The 25004-nt window shown below is 38.0% G+C and overlaps 1 protein-coding gene across 6 annotated transcripts in view; it reads right to left on the reverse strand.

Annotated features, from left to right (window-relative positions):
- Nucleotides 1-25004, reverse strand: part of GLCE (glucuronic acid epimerase) — a 140181-nt gene that overhangs the window by 103770 nt on the left and 11407 nt on the right. Inside the window, exon 1 of one of the 6 annotated variants that reach the window (XM_060294052.1) lies at nt 6092-6118. The exons of the other annotated variants lie outside the window; for them this stretch is intronic. The gene's annotated coding sequence lies outside the window, so the exon portion shown is untranslated. Of the gene's footprint in view, nt 1-6091; nt 6119-25004 lie in introns of those variants that run through there. 6 annotated transcript variants of the gene reach the window in all.

Below are 25004 nucleotides of genomic sequence, written 5' to 3' on the forward strand. Positions count from 1 at the left end.
CAGGCATGCAGAAAGAAGCAAAGACAGAGAGCATATGGCACCAGGAGAAAAGAAAGACGTTACAGTCGTTCACTTTAGTTGAATGTCCTCCATGGAAGCACAGCTATATTTTATTTTCAGTCCTTGGTCACTGGTGAGATTGCTCGTTCAACAGCAGGGAAATGGCTTATTTACTATAAACTTAGACAACGGAATATTGAACAAACATCGAAAAAAACTTGTTCTCAAAAATGTTTTATCACATGGAAAAATGTTTATGAATATTGGTAAAAAGCAGGATAAAAAATTATACATGCATAATAATACCTTTTGTTTGTTTAAATGCACAGATAAAAAACAGTGCACAGGAAAAATAATAGAAGAAAACAAACCCAACAGTAAACAGTGGTTGGTTTTGGAGGCAGGAAATATAGCTGATTTTTGTGTCCTACAAATATATTCCAGTAAACTGATAATAAGATTAACACTGCAAAAACCAAGTGAGGTTATAGTGGCAAAATGTAAATACTTTAATTCAATTGCACGCAGATGTTGTGTGGTTATTTAAATGTTATATAGTTAGTATTCACACAAATGCTTCTACATTCTAAAAACTAATTTTGAAAAAAAAAATCTTTTCCTTCCTGTTAAATGACAAAATTCTTTTCTTCTGTTTTCATTTTGTTCCTAGTCTTTTCTTGGTATCTTCTGCCTCTTATCACTAATAAATGATAACACTCCCATTCATAAGAGGAGCATATACATACATATTCTATTACAACATTCTTAAGAGAATTTCATGCTTCCTAATACACCTAAAAAAATTTCATGGCATGAGTATATCAATGCATCTAGCGACTATTCAATGTAATAGACTTATTAATCAGTACTATAAAGTAAGAACGAATACAGGTATAAAATGTTTTGAAGTTATCCTTTTATTACAGAGGTGTATTTATGAAAGGTAGGAGCAGAAGAACCAACAGCAGGAAAAAGATTCAAAGCTTCTGCAAGACCAATGTTATTCAAAGATCTAAAGACAGATTTTAAAAATAGAGCAGTGATATAGTAGCATTCTCTCATGAATCAAACCAATTTACTTTAGCTGCATAGATTTATTCAATTAAGAAATTTAGGGCTCCTCAATAAAGTAAAACACACTGATCTCAAAATCGGTCCTAACAAGTTCCTCAAAAGGAGCACTTTTAACTTCATTCACATTTACTGCAGATATATCATTACATAGGTTGTAAAGTTCAGTCTTTTCGATCTCCAAAATTCATAGGCAAAAAATAATGTTTTTTTTAATAAAAGGAATTTTCACTGAGGTTTTTCAAAAATAAAAGATAAACTGTTAGATTTTAATCACTGTTGAAACATGTTGGATTTTTAAGATAGAATAATTTAGCATACCCACTCCTTTGATCAGGACATTGATTACTGAAAACTGTTACTGAACTTTCTTATAGTTTATCAGAAAAACAGTAACAAAGAATTTGGGAACACTGGGTTCTTGTTACAGTTGTATGACTTTGTGCAACTCAACAGTCTCCCTAGGTATTGTTTTCTCCACATGCAAAATAAAAAGTTCAAACTAGACTATCAGTGGTTTCTAAACTATTCTATGGAAGTACTTCAGGTGCTTTGCAAAGATCTACTTTGAATTTCACTTCTTTATTTTATTTTATTTTTTTTGCGGTACGCGGGACTCTCACTGTTGTGGCCTCTCCCGTTGCGGAGCACAGGCTCCCGACGCACAGGCTCAGCAGCCATGGCTCACGCACCCAGCCACTCCGTGGCATGTGGGATCCTCCCGGATCGGGGCACAAACCCGTGTCCCCTGCATCGGCAGGCGGACTCTCAACCACTGCGCCACCAGGGAAGCCCCTCACTTCTTTATTTTAGCTATAATTTTAAAAACATACTCAAATGTGTTACACCCAAGGGATACAATTAACATATTATAAACATAGCAGAGTAACTCATTTTGAGCAAATTTCAGAACTTTTTGTAAATGTGTCATTATTTAGCAAGACTGCAACTCTGAACTACTGTTTTATTTAATCCAGGTCCATGTATATCCCCTGAAATAGAATTCATTACCTAAGCAAACTAGTAAACAACATATATGTACAAACACATTTTCAGGTCACATGGGCTCAGGCTCATTGCCTTGTCAAAATGTTCTGACACAGTTAAAAAAATAACAACTAAAATCTACCATTTCTAACCAAAATAGAGTAACAGGGACCAAATTTACTCTCTAGTCTGAAAATAGAAAAAAAAATAACATTAAATAGTTTCAAGACATTGGCTATCAGGCTATGTAGGGCAGTGATCCCTGAAATGAGAAACAATTAAGGATGAGCTCTATTATTAGCCCCATTTTCCCTTCTTGCCTTGAGAGAGTTTCCAACCCATGGTGCAGGGAGGGAGAACTGAGGCAGAGCACAACACACTCTCTGAGTTAAGATGGAGCTGAAAGTCTCAAAGACCAAGGCAACTAGAGTTAACAGAATAGAGTACTAGAGAAGTACACAGCGAGTACAGAGAGAACATCAGGTATCTGCAAAGGATTCTTCTCAAGCATTCAGCAGAGTACTAAGCAGTGCTTGCATGTGAGGTAACTACTCGAAGATGAGGAAAGAACCATCTGAAAGGATTATACAAAACAGTCCCAACACACACATGGGGTCAGGAACAGTGTCTGTACCCACCACCCAGACTGGAAAAACTTGTAAGTCATGGATTGGGTATACTACTCATGAAAGTCTTGACTCAGCAGTGGAGAATGCTGCCTCTTGTCTGAGCACTGCTCCAGGCCCATCTAACAAATCACAAAGGCAAGAACTGAAAGGCTCAAACTGTTTTCAAGTAACTTGACGGAAAGTAACCTAACAAAAATATGTTAACATGAAACTATCCAGCATCAAAAAAGAAAAATTCACACTTTCTGCCATCCAAAGACTAGCAGGCATAAAATAAGATAGAAAAAGATGATCTGTCATTTGAAGAATAATCAAAACTGACCCAGAAGGAGTGGTATTACTGAAAATGGAAGAGCAGACAGCTCAAGGATCCATCCCTCCCCTAAGGCAACAAGTAAACTGGCAAAAACTGTTAGTATCAACTTTTTTAAACTCTGGAAAATAATCTAAGATGTACAACAACCACAGGAGTGCTTATGAAGGAAAAAGTTTACATAGTTCAATAAGACATTCAAAAGTTCAAAAGCATTGTGGCATTTTGGTTTAGCAGCCTACCATCCCCCATTCTCCAGCTCAGAGGTAGACTTGTGGATAGCAGCCCACATTACTGGTGTGACTTGCTGGTGCCAGATGGAGCAATAAAACCTTGTTCTCAAAAAGTATAGTTGTGGGTTTTAACCTGTCTGGAGGCTTCCTGAAGGAATGGCTCAGGGGCTTGTCTGTGTTTTGCACACCCTTGGAACTCTCTCAGAGCTGAGGTGGCCTCCCATACAGCATCTGTTGAAAACATTTAAAGGCATATCCGTGGCTACCTGGGGCAACAGAGGGGTTAAATAGCCAACAGAGCAAGAAGCCTAGGAGGACGGTAGGGAAGGAGACAGAGCTGTGAAAAGCTCTCCTATGAACTGGGGAATCTAGAAGGCCACACACATGTCCAGGGCTAGATGCATGTCAGAATATAGCTAAAAAGATCCTAAGCTTTCACCTCTCGCTCACTTTTAGGTTCCATGTAAGCAAAAAGTGAGGAACAGTAAACAGCCTCACTAAGCACTGAAGAAGCACCCCCAACTCAAAGTCAGTCTACAAAGTCCAGAAGAAAATTTGTTGTTTGTTTGCATATTGTTTTTGTTTTCTTTTTGGCTCCAGGTGTTTAGAGAAATCTGTCAAATCACTAGCTGACCACTAAGCTAATGGAACAGAATGTCAAGTCATTGACATACATGACAAAGAATACTCTTTGCAAAAATAGTTTAGAAAAATAACTAAAAGACAAAAAACTACAATCCATAACAAGCAGCAACAATAAATACTGGGATGGTGGGAGACTTTGTTCTCTAAAATTACCACATCATTAAAAATGTCCAGTTTTCAACAAAAAATTATGAGGCATGCAAAGTAACAAGAAAGTATGGTCTACTCACAAGAAAGGAAGAAGTAGAAACTGTCCTTAAGGAAGGCTAACATTAGACAGACATATTAGACTAACTGACTTTTTTTTAATTTTTAATTTTTTAAAGGTTACTTTCCATTTACAGTTATTACAAAATATTGGCTATATTCCCCATCTTGTGCAATACATCCTTGAGCCTGTATTACACCCAGTAGTTTCTACCTCCCACTCCCCCATCCCTATATTACCTCTCCCTCTTTCCCTGGTAACCATTAGTTTGTTCTCTATATTTGTGAGTATGCTTCTTTTTTGTTATATTCACTAGTTTGTTGCATTTTTTAGATTCCACATAAAAGTGGTATCATACAGTATTTATCTTTCTCTGTCTGACTTAATTTCACTTCACATAATGCCCTCCCAGTCCATCCATGTTGCTGCAAATGGCAAAACTTCGTTCTTTCTTATGGCTGAGTAGTATTCCACTGTACATATACACCACATCTTCTTTATCCATTCATCAGTTGATAGACACTTAGGCTGTTGCCATATCTTGGCAACTGTAAATAATGCTGCTATGAACAATGGGGTGCATGTATCTTTTTGAACTACTGTTGCTGTTTTTTTCAGATATAAACCCAGGAGTGGAATTGCTGAGTCATATTGGTAGTTCTATTTTTAGTTTTTCGAGCATCCTCCATACTGTTTTCCCACAGTGGTTGCACCAATTGACATTCCCACCAACAGTGTATGAGGATTCCCTTTTCTCCACATCCTTGCCAACATTTGTTACTTGTGTTCTTTTGGATGACAGCCATTCTGACAGGTGTGTGGTGATATATCATTGTAGTTTTGATTTGCATTTCCCTGATGATTAGCAATGTTGAGAGTCTTCAAATGCCTGTCGCCCATCTACATTTCCTCTTTGGAAAAATGTCCATTCAGTTCTTCTGCCCATTTTTAATCGGGTTGTTTGTTTTTTTATGTTGAGTTGTATTGAGCTGTTTATATATGTTGGATATTAATCCCTTATCAGTCATATAATTTGTAAATTTTTTTCCCCATTCAGTAGGTTGTCTTTTTGTTTTGTCAATGGTTTCCTTTTCTTTGCAAAAGCTTCTAAGTTTAATTAGGTCCCATTTGTTTATTTTTCCTGTTATTTCATTTACTTTAGGAGACAGATCCAAAAAAATATTGCTGGGATTTACATCAAAGAGTGTTCTACCTATATTTTCCTTAAGGAGTTTTATAGTATCTGGTCTTACATTTAGGTCTTTAATCCATTTTGAATTCATTTTTGTATATAGTGTTAGAAAATGTTCTAATTTCATTCTTTTACATGTAGCTGTCCAGTTTTCCCAGCACCACTTACTGAAGAGACTGTCTTTTCTCCATTGTATATTCTTGCCTCCTTTGGTGTGGATTAATTATCCATAAGTGTGTGGGTTTATTTCTGGGCTCTCTATCCTGTTACACTGATCTATGTGTCTGATTTTATGCCAGTACCACACTTACTGTAGCTTTGGAGTATAGCCTGAAGTCAGGGAGCATGATTCCTCCAGCTCTGTTCTTCTTTCTCCAGATTGTTTTAGCTATTCAAGGTGTTTTGTGCTTCCATACAAATTTCAAAATTTTTTGTTCTAGTTCTGTGAAAAATGCCATTGGTATTCTGATAGGGATTGCCTTGAATCTGTACACTGCCTTAAGACTAACTGACTTTAAATCAACTGTCTCAAATATGCTCAAAGAACGAAAGGAAATCACAGACAAGGAACTAAAGGAAACCAAGAGAATGAGATCTCATCAACTAGAGAACACTAATAACAAGATATAAATTATAAAAAAGAACCAAATAAAAATTCTGGAGCTGAAAAGTACAATAACTTTGAAGAAAAATGAACAGAACCAGTGGGATATCATCTTACATACTAATGTATACATAAAGGGAGTTCTGGGGGGGAAAAAAAAGAGAAAGGGTCAGAAAGAATACAGGAAAAAATACTAGCCAAAAACTTACCAAATTTTATAAAAGCTGTAAATCTACATATTCAAGAAGCTTAAAGAACTCCAAGCAGGATAAACTCAAAGAGATCCTCATACTGCCAACCCAATATAATCTGTCCAAAGATAAAGACAAAGAGACAATCTTGAAAGCAGTAAGAGAGATGCAACATGTCACATACAAGGGATCCTCAATAATATAACAGTTAATTTCTCATCAGAACCCACAGTGGGATGATATACTTATAAAGTGCTTTTCAAAAAACTCTATAAATGAAAAATTTTATATTCAGCAAAGTTCTCCTTCAAAAAATGAAGGAACTGGGAACTCCCTGGCAGTCCAGTGGTTACGACTCAGCACTTTCACTGCTGGGGCCCAGGTTCGATCCCTGGTTGGGGAACTTAAATTCCACAAGCCACGTGGTGCAGCCCAAAAAAAAAAAAAAAGAAGAAGAAACTAACACATACTCAGGTAAAAAGCATCACCATTAGACCTGCCTTACGAGAAATGTTAAACAGAGTCCTTCGGGCTGAAATATAAGGACACTAGACAGTAACTCAAAGCTATACAAAAAAAAACTCTAGTAAAAATAACTACATAGATAAATAAAAAAGCCAGCATTGTTGTATCTGTGATTTTTAACTCCTTTTTTCCCTATATAATTTAAAAGACAAATGTATAAAATAATTACAGGACGAGGGGAAGATGGCGGAAGAGTAAGACGCAGAGATCACCTTCCTCCCCACAGATACACCAGAAATACATCTACACGTGGAACAACTCCTACAGAACACCTACTCAACGCTGGCAGAAGACCTCAGACCTCCCAAAAGGCAAGAAAGTCCCCACGTACCTGGGTAGGGCAAAAGAAAAAAGAATAAACAGAAACAAAAGGATAGGGACGGGACCTGCACCAGTGGGAAGGAGCTGTGAAGGAGGAAGGTTTCCACACACTAGGAAGCCCCTTCGCGGGTGGAGACCGTGGGTGGCGGAGCGGGAAAGCTTCGGCGCCGCGGAGGACAGCACAGCAACAGGGGTACGGAGGGGAAAGCGGAGAGTTTCCTGCACAGAGGATCGGTGCCGACCGGCACTCACCAGCCCCAGAGGCTTGTCTGCTCACCCGCCGGGGCGGGCAGGGCTGGGAGCTGAGGGTCGGAGCGCAGGGAGAGGACTGGGGTTGGCGGCATGAATACAGCCTGCAGGGGGTTAGTGCACCACGGCTAGCCGGGAGGGAGTCCCAGGAAAAGTCTGGACCTGCCGAAGAGGCAAGAGACTTTTTCTTCCCTCTCGAGGAGAGGGGATTAAGAGCGCTGCTTAAAGGAGCTCCAGAGACAGGCGCAAGCCGCGGCTAAAGCACGGACCCTAGAGACGGGCGTGAGATGCTAAGGCTGCTGCTGCCGCCACCAAGAAGCCTGTGTGCGAGCACAGGTCACTATCCACACCCCCCTTCCGGGGAGCCTGTGCAGCCCGCCACTGCCAGGGTCCCAGGATCCAGGGACAACTTCCCCGGGAGAACGCACCGTGCGCCTCAGGCTGGTGCAACGTCACAACGGGCTCTGCCGCCGCAGGCTTGCCCCGCACTCCGTACCCCTCCCTCCCCCTGGCCTGAGTGAGCCAGAGTCCCCAAAGCAGCTGCTCCTTTAACCCCGTCCAGCCTGAGTAGACGCCCTCTGGCGACCTACACGCAGAGGCGGGGCCAAATCCAAAGCTGAACCCCAGGAGCTGTGAGAACAAAGAAGAGAAAGGGAAATCCCTCCCAGCAGCCTCAGAAGCAGCGGATTAAAGCTTCACAATCAACTTGATGTACCCTGCATCTGTGGAATACATGAATAGACAACGAATCATCCCAAATTGAGGAGGTGGACTTTGAGAGCAAGATTTATGATTTTTTCCCCTTTTCCTCTTTTTGTGAGTGTGTATGTGTATGCTTCTGTGTGAGATTTTGTCTGTATAGCTTTGCTTCCACCATTTGCCCTAGGGTTCTATCCGTCCGTTTTTTTTTTCTTAATAATTAATTTTTTATTTTAATAACTTTATTATATTTTATCATACTTTATTTTATTTTACTTTATCTTCTTTATTTTTCTTTCCTTCCCTCCTTCCTTCCTCCCTCCCTCCTTCCCTCCTTTCTTTCTTTCTTTCTCTCTTTCTCTTTCTCTCTCTCTCTTTCTTCTACTAATTCGTTCTTTCTACTTTTTCTCCCTTTTATTCTGTGCCATGTGGATGAAAGGCTCTTGGTGCTGCAGCCAGGAGTCAGTGCTGTGCCTCTGAGGTGGGAGAGCCAACTTCAGGACACTGGTCCACAAGAGACCTCCCAGCTCCACATAATATCAAACGGCAAAAATCTCCCAGAGATCTCCATCTCAACACCAGCACCCAGCTTCACTCAATGACCAGCAAGCTACAGTGCTGGACATCCTATGCCAAACAACTTGCAAGACAGGAACACGACCCCACCCATTAACAGAGAGGCTGCCTAAAATCATAGTAAGTCCACAGACACCCCAAAACACACCACCAGACGTGGACCTGCCCACCAAAAAGACAAGATCCAGCCTCATCCACCAGAACACAGGCACTAGTCCCCTCCACCAGGAAGCCTACACAACCCACTGAACCAACTTTAGCCACTGGGGACAGACACCAAAAACAACGGGAACTACAAACCTGCACCCTGCAAAAAGGAGACCCCAAACACAGTAAGATAAGCAAAATGAGAAGACAGAAAAATACACAGCAGATGAAGGAGCAGGATAAAAACCCACCAGACCTAACAAATGAAGAGGAAATAGGCAGTCTACCTGAACAAGAATTCAGAATAATGATAGTAAAGGTGATCCAAAATCTTGGAAATAGTATAGGCAAAATGCAAGAAACATTAACAAGGACCTAGAAGAACTAAAGATGAAACAAGCAATGATGAACAACACAATAAATGAAATGAAAAATACTCTAGATGGGATCAATAGCAGAATAACTGAGGCAGAAAACGGATAAGTGACCTGGAAGATAAAATAGTGGAAATAACTACTGCAGAGCAGAATAAAGAAAAGAGAATGAAATGTTGAATGTTGTCCCAGTTGTTGTCCCAGAATGTTGTCCCAGTCTCAGAGACCTCTGGGACAACATTAAATGCACCAACTTTTTTTTTTTTTTTTTTGTGGTACACAGGCCTCTCACTGTTGTGGCCTCTCCCGTCGCGGAGCACAGGCTCCGGACGCGCAGGCTCAGCGGTCATGGCTCACGGGCCCAGCCGCTCTGCGGCATGTGGGATCTTCGCGAACCGGGGCACGAACCCCTGTCCCCTGCATCGGCAGGCGGACTCTCAACCACTGCGCAACCAGGGAAGCCCAAATGCACTAACTTTTGAATTATAGGGGTTCCAGAAGAAGAAGAGAAAAACAAAGGGACTGAGAAAATATTTGAAGAGATTATAGTTGAAAACTTCCCTAATATGGGAAAGGAAATAGTTAATCAAGTCCAGGAAGCACAGAGAGTCCCATACAGGATAAATCCAAGGAGAAATACGCCAAGACACATATTAATCAAACTGTCAAAAATTAAATACAAAGAAAACATATTAAAAGCAGCAAGGGAAAAACAACAAATAACACACAAGGGAATCCCCATAAGGTTAACAGCTGATCTTTCAGCAGAAACTCTGCAAGCCAGAAGGGAGTGGCAGGACGTATTTAAAGTGATGAAGGAGAAAAACCTGCAACCAAGATTACTCTACCCAGCAAGGATCTCATTCAGATTTGATGGAGAAATTAAAACCTTTACAGACAAGTAAAAGCTGAGAGAGTTCAGCACTAACAAACCAGCTTTACAACAAATGCTAAAGGAACTTCTCTAGGCAAGAAACACAAGAGAAGGAAAAGACCTACAATAACGAACCCAAAACAATTAACAAAATGGGAATAGGAACATATATATTGATAATTACCTTAAATGTAAATGGACTAAATGCTCCCACCAAAAGACACAGATTGCCTGAATGGATACAAAAACAAGACCCATATATATGCTGTCTACAAGAGACACATTTCAGACCTAGAGACACATATAGACTGAAAGTAAGGGGATGGAAAAAGATATTCCATGCAAATGGAAACCAAAAGAAAGCTGAGTAGCAATTCTCATATCAGACAAAATAGACTTTAAAATAAAGACTATTAGAAGAGACAAAGAAGGACACTACATAATGATCAAGGGATCGATCCAAGAAGATACAACAATTGTAAATATTTATGCACCCAACATAGGAGCATCTCAATACATAAGGCAAATACTAACTGCCATAAAAGGGGAAATAGACAGTTACACATTCATAGTAGGGGACTTTAACACCCCACTTTCACCCATGGACAGATCATCCAAAATGAAAATAAATAAGGAAACACAAGCTTTAAATGATACATTAAACAAGATGGACTTAATTGATATTTATAGGACATTCCATCCAAAAACAACAGAATACACATTTTTCTCTAGTGCTCATGGAACATTCTCCAGGATAGATCATATCTTGGGTCACAAATCAAGCCTTGGTAAATTTAAGAAAACTGAAATTGTATCAAATATCTTTTCCAACCACAACGCTATGAGACTAGATATCAATTACAGGAAAAGACCTGTAAAAAATACAAACACATGGAGGCTAAACAATACACTACTTAATAACGAAGTGATCACTGAAGAGATCAAAGAGGAAATTAAAAAATACCTAGAAACAAATGATAATGGAGATACAATGACCCAAAACCTATGGGATGCGGCAAAAGCAGTTCTAAGAGGGAAGTTTATAGCAAGACAATCCTACCTTAAGAAACAGAAAACATCTCGAATAAACAACCTAACCTTGCACCTAAAGCAATTAGAGAAAGAAGAACCAAAAAACCCCAAAGTTAGCAGAAGGAAAGAAATCATAAAAATCAGATCAGAAATAAATGAAAAGGAAATGAAGGAAACGATAGCAAAGATCAATAAAAGTAAAAGCTGGTTCTTTGAGAAGATAAACAAAATTGATAAACCATTAGCCAGACTCATGAAGAAAAAAAGGGAGAAGACTCAAATCAATAGAATTAGAAATGAAAAAGGAGAAGTAACAATTGACACTGCAGAAACACAAAAGATCATGAGAGATTACTACAAGCAACTCTATGCCAATAAAATGGACAACCTGAAAGAAATGGACAAATTCTTAGAAAGGCACAACCTGCCAAGTCTGAATCAGGAAGAAAAAGAAAATATGAACTGACCAATCACAAGCAATGAAATTGAAACTGTGATTAAAAATCTTCCAACAAGCAAAAGCCCAGGACCAGATGGCTTCACAGGCGAATTCTATCAAACATTTAGAGAAAAGCTAACACCTATCCTTCTCAAACTCTTCCAAAATACAGCACAGGGAGGAACACTCCCAAACTCATTCTATGAGGCCACCATCACCTTGATACCAAAACCAGACAAGGATGTCACAAAGAAAGAAAACTACAGGCCAATATCACTGATGAACATAGATGCAAAAATCCTCAACAAAATACTAGCAAACAGAATCCAACAGCACATTAAAAGGATCATACACCATGATTAAGTGGGGTTTATTCCAGGAATGCAAGAATTCTTCAATATACGCACATCAATCAACGTGATACACCATATTAACAAATTGAAGGAGAAAAACCATATGATCATCTCAATAGATGCAGAGAAAGCTTTCGACAAAATTCAACACCCATTTATGATAAAAACCCTGCAGAAAGTAGGAATAGAGGGAACGTTCCTCAACATAATAAAGGCCATATATGACAAACCCACAGCCAACATCGTCCTCAATGGTGAAAAACTGAAACCATTTCCACTAAGATCAGGAACGAGATAAGGTTGCCCACTCTCACCACTCTTATGCAACATAGTTTTGGAAGTTTTAGCCACAGCAATCAGAGAAGAAAAGGAAATAAAAGGAATCCAAATCGGAAAAGAAGAAGTAAAGCTGCCACTGTCTGCAGATGACGTGATACTATACATAGAGAATCCTAAAGATGCTACCAGAAAACTACTAGAGCTAATCAGTGAATTTGGTAAAGTAGCAGGATACAAAATTAATGCACAGAAATCTCTGGCATTCCTATATACTAATGATGACAAATCTGAAAGTGAAATCAAGAAAACACTCCCATTTACCACTGCAACAAAAAGAATAAAATATCTAGGAATAAACCTACCTAATGAGACAAAAGACCTGTATGCAGAAAATTATAAGACACTGATGAAAGAAATTAAAGATGATACAAATAGATGGAGAGATATACCATGTTCTTGGATTGGAAGAATCATCATTGTGAAAATGACTCTACTACCCAAAGCAATCTACAGATTCAATGCAATCCCTATCAAACTACCACTGGCATTTTTCACAGAACTAGAACAAAAAATTTCACAAATTGTATGGAAACACAAAAGACCCTGAATAGCCAAAGCAATCTTGAGAACGAAAAAAAGGAGCTGGAGGAATCAGGCTCCCTGACTTCAGACTATACTACAAAGCTACAGTAATCAAGACAGTATGGTACTGGCACAAAAACAGAAAGATAGATCAATGGAACAGGATAGAAAGCCCAGAGATAAACCCACGCACATATGGTCACCTTATCTTTGATAAAGGAGGCAGGAATGTACAGTGGAGAAAGGACAGCCTCTTTAATAAGTGGTGCTGGGAAAACTGGACAGGCACATGTAGAAGTATGAGATTAGATCACTCCCTAACACCATACACAAAAATAAGCTCAAAATGTTTTAAAGACCTAAATGTAAGGCCAGAAACTATCAAACTCTTAGAGGAAAACATAGGCAGAACACTCTATGACATAAATCACAGCAAGATCCTTTTTGACCCACCTCCTAGAGAAATGGAAATAAAAACAAAAATAAACAAATGGGACCGAATGAAACTTCAAAGCTTTTGCACAGCAAAGGAAACCATAAACAAGACGAAAAGACAACCCTCAGAATGGGAGAAAATATTTGCAAATGAAGCAACTGACAAAGGATTAATCTCCAAAATTTATAAGCAGCTCATGCAGCTCAATAACAAAAAAACAAACAACCCAATCCAAAAATGGGCAGAAGACCTAAACAGACATTTCTCCAAAGAAGATATATAGACTGCCAACAAACACATGAAAGAATGCTCAACATCATTAATCATTAGAGAAATGCAAATCAAAACTACAATGAGATATCATCTCACACCAGTCAGAATGGCCATCATCAAAAAATCTAGAAACAATAAATGCTGGAGAGGGTGTGGAGAAAAGGCAACACTCTTGCACTGCTGGTGGGAATGTGAATTGGTACAGCCACTATGGAGAAGAGTATGGAGGTTCCTTAAAAAATTAAAAATAGAACTACCATATGACCCAGCAATCCCACTACTGAGCATATACTCTGAGAAAACCATAATTCCAAAAGAGTCATGTACCAAAATGTTCATTGCAGCTCTATTTACAATAGCCAGGAGATGGAAACAACCTAAGTGTCCATCATCGGATGAATGGATAAAGAAGATGTGGCATATATATACAATGGAATATTACTCAGCCATAAAAAGAAATGAAATTGAACTATTTGTAATGAGGTGGATGGACCTAGAGTCTGTCATACAGAGTGAAGTAAGTCAGAAAGAGAAAGACAAATAATGTATGCTAACACATATATATGGAATTTAAGAAAAATAAAATGTCATGAAGAACCTAGGGGTAAGACAGGAATAAAGACACAGACCTACTAGAGAATGGACTTGAGGATATGGGGAGGGGGAAGGGTAAGCTGTGACAAAGCGAAAGAGTGGCATGGACATATATACACTACCAAACGTAAGGTAGATAGCTAGTGGGAAGCAGCCGCATAGCACAGAGAGATCAGCTCGGTGCTTTGTGACCACCTAGAGGGGTGGGATAGGGAGGGTGGGAGGGAGGGAGACGCAAGAGGGAAGAGATATGGGAACATATGTATATGTATAACTGGTTCACTTTGTTGAAGGGCAGAAACTGACACACCATTGTGAAGCAATTATACGCCAATAAAGATGTAAAAAAAATAAATTATAACTCTAGGTCAATGGACACACAATGTATAAATAAGTAATTTTTGACAATAGCAATAAGAGGGAGGTTGCAGCTATATAGGAATAGTTTTTGAATACTACTGAAGCTATGTTGTTATGAATCCAAACTAGTTTCTTATAAGTTTGAGATCAATATAGCCTTAATCTTCAGGGTTAAGGAAAAGAACTAAAAAATATACAAAAAATAAAACGAGAGGGGATCAAAATAGGACACTAGAAAAAATAAACTAAACACAGAAGAGGGCAGTAATGGAGGAAATGAAGAACAAAAAAGATATGATTTTTTTTATGAAAAAGAAAACCTTACCTATGAATAGTTATTTTAAATGTAAATGGTTTAATTCTTCAATCAAAAAGCAGAGATTGGTAGAATAGATTTTAAAAAGTGATCCAATTATATATTGTCTACAAGGGACTCACTCTGGATCTAAAGACACAAATAGGTTGATAGTGAAAAGATGGAAAAACACATTCCATGCAAACAGTAACCAGAAGAGAGCTGGGGTAGCTACACTCATATCTGACAAAATAAACTTTAAGTCAAAAATAGTTATGAGACAAATAAGGACATCATACATTGATAAATGGGTAAATCCAACATGAAAATATGTCAAACGTAAACATATGAACCTAACAATATATCTCCAAAATATATGAAGCAAAAATTGACAAAATAGATGAGAGAAATGTTCTGTAATAATAGCTGGAAACTTTCAAAAATATCTCACTTTCATAAAGAAAAACCAGGCAGATAACCAATAACAAAATAGAGGACTTGGGCTTCCCTGGTGGCGCAGTGGTTGAGAGTCCGCCTGCCAATGCAGGGGACACGGGTTCGTGCCCTGGTCTGGGAAGATCCCACATACTGCAGTGAGAGGCCCACATACTGCCAAAAAAAAAAAAAAAAAGAAGACTTGTTGAACAACACAATAAACCAACTAGACCTAACAGACACATACAGAACACTCAACTCAACAACAGCAGAATAGTGCATTCTGGAGTACTCTTCTCAAATCCATGTGGAACATTTTCCAGGACAGAAACACAATAGAGAGAACCAACAAAACCAAAAGCTGGTTTCTGAAAAGATCAACAAAATCGACAAACATTTAGCTAGACTAACTAAGAAAATAAGAGAGAAGACTCAAACTATGAAAATTAGAAATTATTATGCAGCATTACTACTGACCTTAAAGAAATAAACAGTATTATAAGAGAATACTGTGAACAACTGATTGTGAACAAATCAGACAACCTAGATGAAATGGATGGATTCCTAGAAAGACATGATCTACCAAAATTTACTCAAAAAGAAATAGAAAATCTGAACAGAACTATAACAAGAGATTGAATCAGTAATCAAAGACCTCCCAACGGGAGAGTGGCAAAGATGGCTGAGTAGAAAGACCCTGAGTTCACCTCCTCTCACAAGCACACCAAAATTACAACCATCTGCAAAACAACCATTGATGAAAAAGAATGGAACCTACCAGAAAAGGTCTTCTACAACTTCAGACATAAAGAAGGAACCACAATAAGACAGGTGGGTAGGAGGGGTGAACTCACAATATAATCAATTCCCATACCCCCAGGTGGGCAACACACAAACTGGAGGATAATGTTATTGCAGAGGTTCTCCCACAGGAGAGTTCTGAGCCCCACAACAGGCTCCCCAGCCCAGGGGTCCTGCAATGGGAAGACAAGCCCCCAGAATATTTGGCTTTGAAGGCCAGCAGGGCTTTAATTTCAGGAGCCCCACAGGACTAGGGGAAATAAGAGACTTCACTTTTAAAGGGCCTACACAAAATCTCATATGCACCAGGATGCAGGGCAAAAGCAGTTATTTAACAGGAGCCTGAGCCAGACCTACCTCCTGGTCTTGGCGAATCTCCTGGAGAAGTGGGAGATGGTTGTGGCTCACCCTGGGGACACAGACACTGGTGGCAGTCATATTTTGGAACATTCTACCACATGAACGCTGCCATCCTGGCTCATTACTGCTAAGACCTCGCCCCACCCAACAGACTATAGGTGCCAGTGCTGGGATGCTTCAGGCCAAACAAGTAACTGGGCAGGGACACAGCCCCACCCATCAGCAGACAGGCTGCCTAAAGACTTCCTGAGCTCACAGCCACCTCTAGAAATGCCCCTAGACACAGCCCTGCCCACCAGAGGACCAAGACCCAGCTCTACCCATCAGTGGGCAGACACTGTCCCTTCCCTCCAGGAAGCCTGCACCAACCTCTAGACCCACCTCACCTACCAGGGGCAGACAACAGATGCAAGAAAACTAAGATCCCACAGCCTGTGGACCCAGCCCACCCACAGCAGCCCAGACTCTACCCTGGAACGAGTTGGGCCCTGTCCACTTGCAGGCCAACTCAAGCTTCGGGACACCGCAGACCCCAAATTCAACTGTGTCAGGACCCCTGCCCCAACAATCTGAAATGAACTCTGGGATCCCTGGGCTCTGCAGCCAGACTCCAGCACTAACCCCAGGACCTGGCTTCACCTGCCAGTGGGTTGGCAACAGCTCCGGAGTCTTCAGGACCCTGCTTCCGCCCACCAGTAAGCCAGCACTTTATACCCACTAGGATGGCTATAATTTCAAAACCAAAAAGCACAGCTAGGATGTAGAGAAAGTGAAACCTTCACACATTACTGGTGAGAAAATAAAATGTCATAGTTGCTATGGAAAATGATATAGTAATTCCTCAATAAGGTAATCATAATTTCATATTACACAGCAGTTTCATTCCTAACTAAATACATCCAAAAATTGAAAATAGGTGTTTAAACAAAAAAATTTACAAAAAGTTTATAGCAGCAGTATACACCATTCCCAAAAGGTGGAAATAACTAAAATATCCATCAATGAACAAACAGATAAACAAAATGTGTTATATCCATACATGGAAGTATTGTTCAGCCATATAAAGGAATGACATGGTGATACATGGTATAAAATGGATAAAACTCGAAAACAATGTGATAAGCGAAAGAAGACATAAAAGGACACATGTTGCATTATTCTATTATATGAAATATCCAGAATTGGCAAATCCATGGAGACAGAAAGTAGATTAATGGTTGTCAGGGGCTGAGGGGATAGGGGGAATGGGGAATGATTGTTTAAAGGGTACAAAGCTTCTTTTTGAAGTTATAAAATGACTGTGACTAGATAAGGGTGATGGCTGCACAGCACTGTTAGTGTATTAACTTTCACTGATTTGCACGTTTAAAATTATTAAAATTGTAAATTTTACGTTATGTGTATTTTACCACAATGATGTTTTGAATGACCCAGAACTGCCACAGATATTAGAATTAAGATCGAAGGACAAAAAAAAAAAAAAAGATAGAAGGACATTAAAATCGTCGTTATAACCACATTCCACGTATACAAAAAGTTTAGCAGAGACATGGAAGATATTTTTTAGATAGAAATTTTAGAAATGAAAAGTACAGTGATTAAGATGATAATACACTAGATGAGATTAGCACAGAATAGACAATACAGAAGAAAAGATTAGTGAACCTGAAGGCACAGGAACAGAAACTACCTAAGAGAAAGAAAGAGAAAAAAGGAATTAAAAAAAAAAACATAGGTAAACCACTGAACTTCAAGTGGCCAAATATATGGGTAACTGGAGTCCCCAAAAGGGAGGAGGAAAATATATTTTAAATTTGCAGAAATAATGGCAAAACTTCTCAAACTTAATGAAAATTATAAAGCTAGCTAGGGTTTTATAGCATATATAAAAGTAAAATTGATGATAAAAATAGCATAAAGGCCAAGCAGGGCCTTATAAACTAGCTCAACAAAACCCTACCACACACACACACACACACACACACACACACAAAACTGCATCAACATACATCATAATCAAATTGCCCAAAACTACTGATAAAGAGAAAATCTTAAAAGTAGCTAGAGGAAAGAAGACATGTTATGTACAGAGGCATAAGAATAAGGACAGCACCAGATTCACAGAAACAACGTAAGTGAGAAGACACTGGAGCAACATCTTTAAAGTACTAAAAGAAAAAAAAAATCAACATAGAATTCTATACCCAGAAAAATTATCTTTCAAAAATGAAGGCAAAAGTAAAGCAACCATACACCAATAATAATTTTTAAAACAGAGAAAAACAAACAAAAATGAAGGCAAAATAAAGATATTTTCAGACATTCAAAAGTGAAAAGAATTCATCACAAGCAGACCCACATTACCAAAAATGTTAAATGAAATCCTTCAGACAGAAGAAAAATCTTGATACAAATATGGATCTACATAAAGGAATGAAGAACACTAGATATGGTGATTTCAAAGATAAATATATATTAATATTTAAGTCTATTTAAAAATAACTGACTGCTTAAATAACAATGTACTGAGGGTTTATAACATATTTAAAAGTAAAATTTATCATAACAATAGCATAAAGACTAACAAGAGAAATGGAAGTATACTTTTCTAAGGTTCAATACTATGTATGAAGTGGTATAATATTCTTTGAAAGCAGATAAAGATGTATACTATGAACATTTATGTACTATAAACCCTAAGCAAACACTAAAATAACCAAATAAGTAGTTATAGCTAATAAGGTAACTGATGTGATCAAGAAGAATCATAGAAAATACTCAACTAATACAAAAGAGAACAGGAAAAAGAGGAATGAAGGAACAAAGAACAAATAGGACAAATAAAAAACAAATAGCAAGATGACAGACTCAAATATAATCACATCAATGATCATATTAAATGTAAATGGTCTATACACTCCATTTAAAATATAGATATTATCAGACTGGATTAAAAGCATGACCCAACTAGAAGGTGCCTACAAGAAATTCTTTAAATATAAAGACACAAGTAGGTTAAAAATAAAAGGATGGGAAAAGATATACCAGGAAAAAAAAAAAAAAGCTATAATGGCTATATTAATGTAAGACAAATTCTTAAGGACTACAACCAGGAATAAAGACAGTCATTTCATAATGATAGGTGCGTAATTTCATCATAAAAACATAATAATCCTAAATGTTTATGCCCCTAATAACAGAGCTTCAAAATACATGAAGCAAAAACTGACAGAACTGCATAAGAAAATAGACAAATCCACAATTATCCAATACTTCTCTCTCAAAAACGTATGTAACAGGGCTTCCCCGGTGGCACAGTGGTTGAGAGTCCGCCTGCCGATGCAGGGGACACGGGTTCGTGCCCTGGTCTGGGAAGATCCCACATGCCGCGGAGCGGCTGGGCCCGTGAGCCATGGCCGCTGAGCCTGTGCGTCCGGAGCCTGTGTTCCGCAACGGGAGAGGCCACAACAGTGAGAGGCCCACGTACCGCAAAACAAAAACAAAAACAAAAACAAAACAAACAAACTTATGTAACAAATAGGCAAAAAGACAAAAACTAGAAATGAAAGCATGGATATAGTAGATTTGACAACACTATCAATGAACTTTATCTGACTGACATTTCTAAAACACACTACTACCCAATAGCAGAAGAATACACATATTTCTCAAGAGTACACAGAGACTTTATGAAGAGAGACCATATTCTAAGAAATAAAACAAGTCTAAATAAATTAAAAATGATTCAAGTCGTGCAAAGTATGTTCTCTGACCACAATGTAATCAATTAGAAATCAATAGCAAGAAGATTATAGGCAAATCCTCAAATATCTGGAAATTAAAGAATACCCTTCTAAATAATTCATGGATTAAAAAAGGGGGGTAAACTAAAAGGAATTATTAAGTGAATGAAAAGAAAAGCAAAACACATCAGAATTTGTGGGATTGTGCTAAAGAGGTATTTAAGGAGAAATTGACAGCAATGAATGCTTGCTTCTACCTTTTAGAAACTAGAAAAAGAATAGCAAAGTAAACCCAAAGTAAACAGAAGAAAGGAAATAATAAAGATCAGAGCTGAAATCAACAAAACAGAAAATAGAAATAATAGAGAAAATCAATGAACTCGAAAGCTGGTTCTTGAGAAGAGTAATAAAATTAGTAAGCCTCTAACCAGAATGATCAGGAAAAAGAGAAATACACAAATAACCAATATCAGGAATGAAAGAAGAGACACCATTACAGATTCTACAGATACTAAAAGGATAACAAACCATGATAAACAACTTCATGCCAATAAATTTGACAACTTAGATAAAATAGACAAATATTTGCAAACCACTTATATGACAAAGAACTCATATCTAGAATATATAAATAACTCTCAAAATTCAAGAGTAAAACACCAAAGATTCAAGTAAAAATGAGCAGAAAACATGAAGAGACATTTCACCAGAATGGATATACAGATGGCAAATATAATAAGTTCAACATCATTAGTCATCAGGAAATGAAAATTAAAAACATAATGAGATACCACTACATATCTATTAGAACACCTAAAATAAAAAACAGTGACAATACCAAATGCTAATAACAAAGATAGAAAAACTAGAGCTCTAATACAATGCTGACGGGAACATAAATTGGTACACCACTCTGGAATATGGTTTGGTAGTTTCTTAAAATACACTTAACACTTTCTTAAATATATTTACCATACTACCCTGGAATTTACACTCCTAGACACTCATTCCAGAGAAATGAAAACTCATGTGCACACAAAAACTTGTATACAAATGTTGATAGCAGCTGTATTTGTAATAGCCAAAAATGAAACTGCTCAACTGTCCATGAGCGGGTGAAGATTAAACAAACTCTCATACATTTATACCATGGGATACTGTTCAGCAATAAAAAGGAACTATTGATACATGTAACAACTTGGATGGATTTCAAGGGAATTATGCAGAGTTTTTAAAAAGCCAGTCTCAAAGGTTACATACTGTATGATTCCATTTACATAATATCTGGAAATGACAAAACAGTAATGGAGAACAGATTAGTGGTTGCCAGAGGTTAGGGGATCTTTCTGGTGATGGAATAGTACTGTATCTCAATTGTGATGGTGATTACACAAATCTACACTTGATAAAACTGCGAAGAATTACACACACAAAGGAACACATGTAAAACTGGTGAAAAAGTAATAAGATCTGTGGATTGTACTAAAGTCGATTCCCTGGTTTTGACACTGTACTATAGTTATTTAAAATGTTACCACTGGGGGTTCCCTGGTGGTGCAGTGGTTAGGAATCTGCCTGCCAATGCAGGGGACACGGGTTCAAGCCCTGGTCCTGGAAGACCCCACATGCCGCGGAGCAACTAAGCCTATGCGCCACAACTATTGAGCCTGCGCTCTAGAGCCTGCACGCCTAGAGCCCATGCTCTGCAACAAGAGAGTCCACCGCAATGAGATGTCTGTGCACTGCAACAAAGAGTAGCCCCCACTCGCCGCAACTAGAGAGGGCCTGTGCGCAGCAACGAAGACCCAACACAGCCAAAACTAAATGAATAAAATTAATTAATTAAAAAAAATTAAGTGTTACTACTGAGGGGAACTGGATGAAAGACACATGGGACCTCTCTGTACTAATTTTGGAAGTTCCTGCGAATCTATAATTACTTCGAAATAAAAACACCTTTTCACAATACACTCTTCAAAAAAAAAAGAAAAAAAAAATCAAGAGGTATAAAAGTGTACACAATTAAACCAAACCAGTCTTACTGAGATCTCAGACTTCCAATATCCTAACTCTTTTCCAGAAAAGTCTATGCACACAGAAACATAACTGTGTTTATTAATGTGTGAATATGTATGTTATTTAAACCCACACATACACAACTGTTTTGCAGTAATGTCAGCATACCATAAACATTGTCCTGCCACTTATTTTTTTCACCCAGTAATATGTCTTATCATTTTATTAATAAGTAAAGACAACTTGCCCTGCAAAGAAACTGCACACATTTACATTCCTGCCTACAGTGTACGAGAGACAGTGATTCTATGCATCCTTGCCATTATTGAACATTTTAATCTTTGTTAATCTGGAAGGTGAAAACATGCTCTACTGTTGTTTAAATTTGCATTATAATAATATTATTATTATATACTAACGTTTGATACTATATGAAACCATAAGGTGTTGAGAATAAGTGAGGTACCCAACAGAAAGTTTTGCTATGGGGAATTATAACCAATAAAATTTTTTTTAAAGGTTGGAGTTGGAAAAGTCCTTACAGGATAGCTTGATTAAACTGTACTCAATACATGCTTTAATGCCTCAAGGACAGAATGTCCACACTATTTTCAGTTCAATTGTTAAAAACATCCTCATTACAAACCAGTACTTCCCTTCCTCTAACTTTCACTCATTGTTCGTAGTTCTACCCTCTGGGGATGCAAAAGATACGTTTAATCCCTCTTCCACATGCCATTCCTTCATGTGTTTCACAGAATCACATATTTGAGTCAGGAAGAATATTAAAGATCATTCAATTACCCAATTTGAAAAGCATTACCATATACCACACTAAAGTCTTCTTTCTTCCAGGCTGAAAACCTCAAATATGTCAATTATCGTGCAAGCATCTGTTTCAAGACACTGCTTCATTCCAATTACTCTCCTCTGAACACACTGTCTATCAATGTCCTCCTTAAAATGTGGCAAACAGAACTGACAGCACTAAGCTAAATGCAAAGTAGAAAAGGAAAATCAACTGTGTTTTGGACAACATGCCTCAAAATAACACTGTTAAACGGGTGTTAGCCTTTAGGGCAGTTATAATAAACCATGGACTCACCAACTTCAGACAAATAAGAAGACACACCCAGGCACACACCTGCTTTGAAAAAAAACCACACCTACACCTACTGCTGTTAACCCTCCTAGTCTCCAACCCTGTATTTGGGCAGATTTTTTAAAAAAAATATTCAATTATAGGGCTTTGTTTGTCCCTATCAAATATTAACACACCAAAAATAAAATTATCATAGGGACTTCCCTGGTGGTGCAGTGGTTAAGAATTCACCTGCCAATGCAGGGGACACGGGTTCAAGCCCTGGTCCGGGAAGATCCCACATGCCACGGAGCAACTAAGCCCGTGCACCACAACTACTGAGCCTGCGCTCTAGAGCCCGCGAACCACAACTAGTGAGCCTGCATGCTCCAACTACTGAAGCCCGTGTGCCTAGAGCCCGTGCTCGGCAACAAGAGAAGCCACTGCAATAAGAAACCTGCGCACAGCAACAAAGAGCAGCCCCCGCTCACTGCAACTAGAGAAAGCCCGCGCATAGCAACGAAGACCCAACGCAGCCAAAAATAAATAAATAAATAAAATAATTTTTTTAAGTGTAAAAATAAATAAATAAATAAAATTATTATAACAAATATTTTCTTAGATACAGTCCACCGTTCTAATTATTAAAAATAAAGTGGGCTGGGGAGGATCCTGATTCTGTCACATAACATACTAGCACTTCCTCACAATTCTGAGAATAACTTATGATAAACATCTTAACAGGACATGCAGGAAGATAGCATCTTGAGGCTCACCACTAAGAATGAACTGCAGTTTAATTTTAACATTAGCCCATTCATTAATCAATTACAAATCCACCTGCCTATGCAATTATCAACTACATTTCTGCATCTTTTCTAAAAAGATGTAATAAAAGGCTATCAAATGCTACCTGTATAACCTTTGGGGTCCCTTTCCTCATTTGTAAAACAGGACTAAATGAGGCAATCTATGTAAAGTGTTTAACCCAGTACCCAGCACAAGATTTAAAATCCAATAAATGTAGCTATAATTCTAGATATATTATGGCCAGAGCATCTCCTGATGTACCTACCAGTTTACATACCCTATAAGAAAAAAAGTGAGGCTAGTGTGGCATGACTTGTCCTCTGTGAACGCATGCTGGCTCCTAGTGATTAGTGTCTTCTTTTTGGGGTGCCAAAAATATATGTGTTCAATAATCTGACAGTTTGTTCAGGAATAACACCAAGCTCACCATTTTATTATTATTATCTGCAACCTTTACTTCTTTTCCAAATTGTGTATCAGCAGCTAAAACACTGTTACACATAATACGTGTTCAAAAAAAAAAAGTTTGCTGAATTCCCCTTTAAAAAAATCAGGATTAATTTCTTAGTTTTGATAAATTTGCCATGGTTATATAAGATGTTAACATTAGGGGAAGCTGGGTGAAAGGCGTATGGGAATTCTTTGTACTTTGCAATTCTCCTATAAACATATAACTATTTCAAAATTAAATGCTTTTTTTTAAAGTCAAGAGGATCTTTTCCCACCTCTGGTAAATCCTTTCTTAAAACTACTCATATATTACCAACCACTATTAGGTGCAAATTCTTTAGCAGGCTTTACAGCCCTATAATTAATCTGGAATAGGAGACATGAATTCCAGCAAATAGGAACTCTCATAATACCCCTAACATATCCTGGCCCACACAGAGTTAGTATTCAGTAAACAATAGTCATCCCCAAATTTTATCTTTGGAAACATGGGCTTAAAAAAAAAAAAATCTATCCCCAAAGCAAATATCTTTTCCCTAAAGCATTAAAGCTCTGTAGAATCCAATTAAAACCTCTCTTATTGTTCAAATTACTTATTTAGCAGTGGCCTCCAAGTCAAGCTCAAAAAGACCTTTGATTGTATGAGACAAATTACTACTATATTATTAGCATGAAAATCTTTTAAAAATATGTTTTAAAATATTTTATATCATGGCTGATTGGTTTTTGAATTAGGTAAATAAGAGTTTAGGGAAATGATGAATTTCATTTATAATTATTCAAGCTCAAACTTTCACTGTTAAGCAACAAAGTCATGAAAATTCTGA

This window comes from Globicephala melas, chromosome 2, assembly GCF_963455315.2.
Source record: "Globicephala melas chromosome 2, mGloMel1.2, whole genome shotgun sequence".
Classification (NCBI taxonomy): Eukaryota; Metazoa; Chordata; class Mammalia; order Artiodactyla; family Delphinidae; genus Globicephala; species Globicephala melas.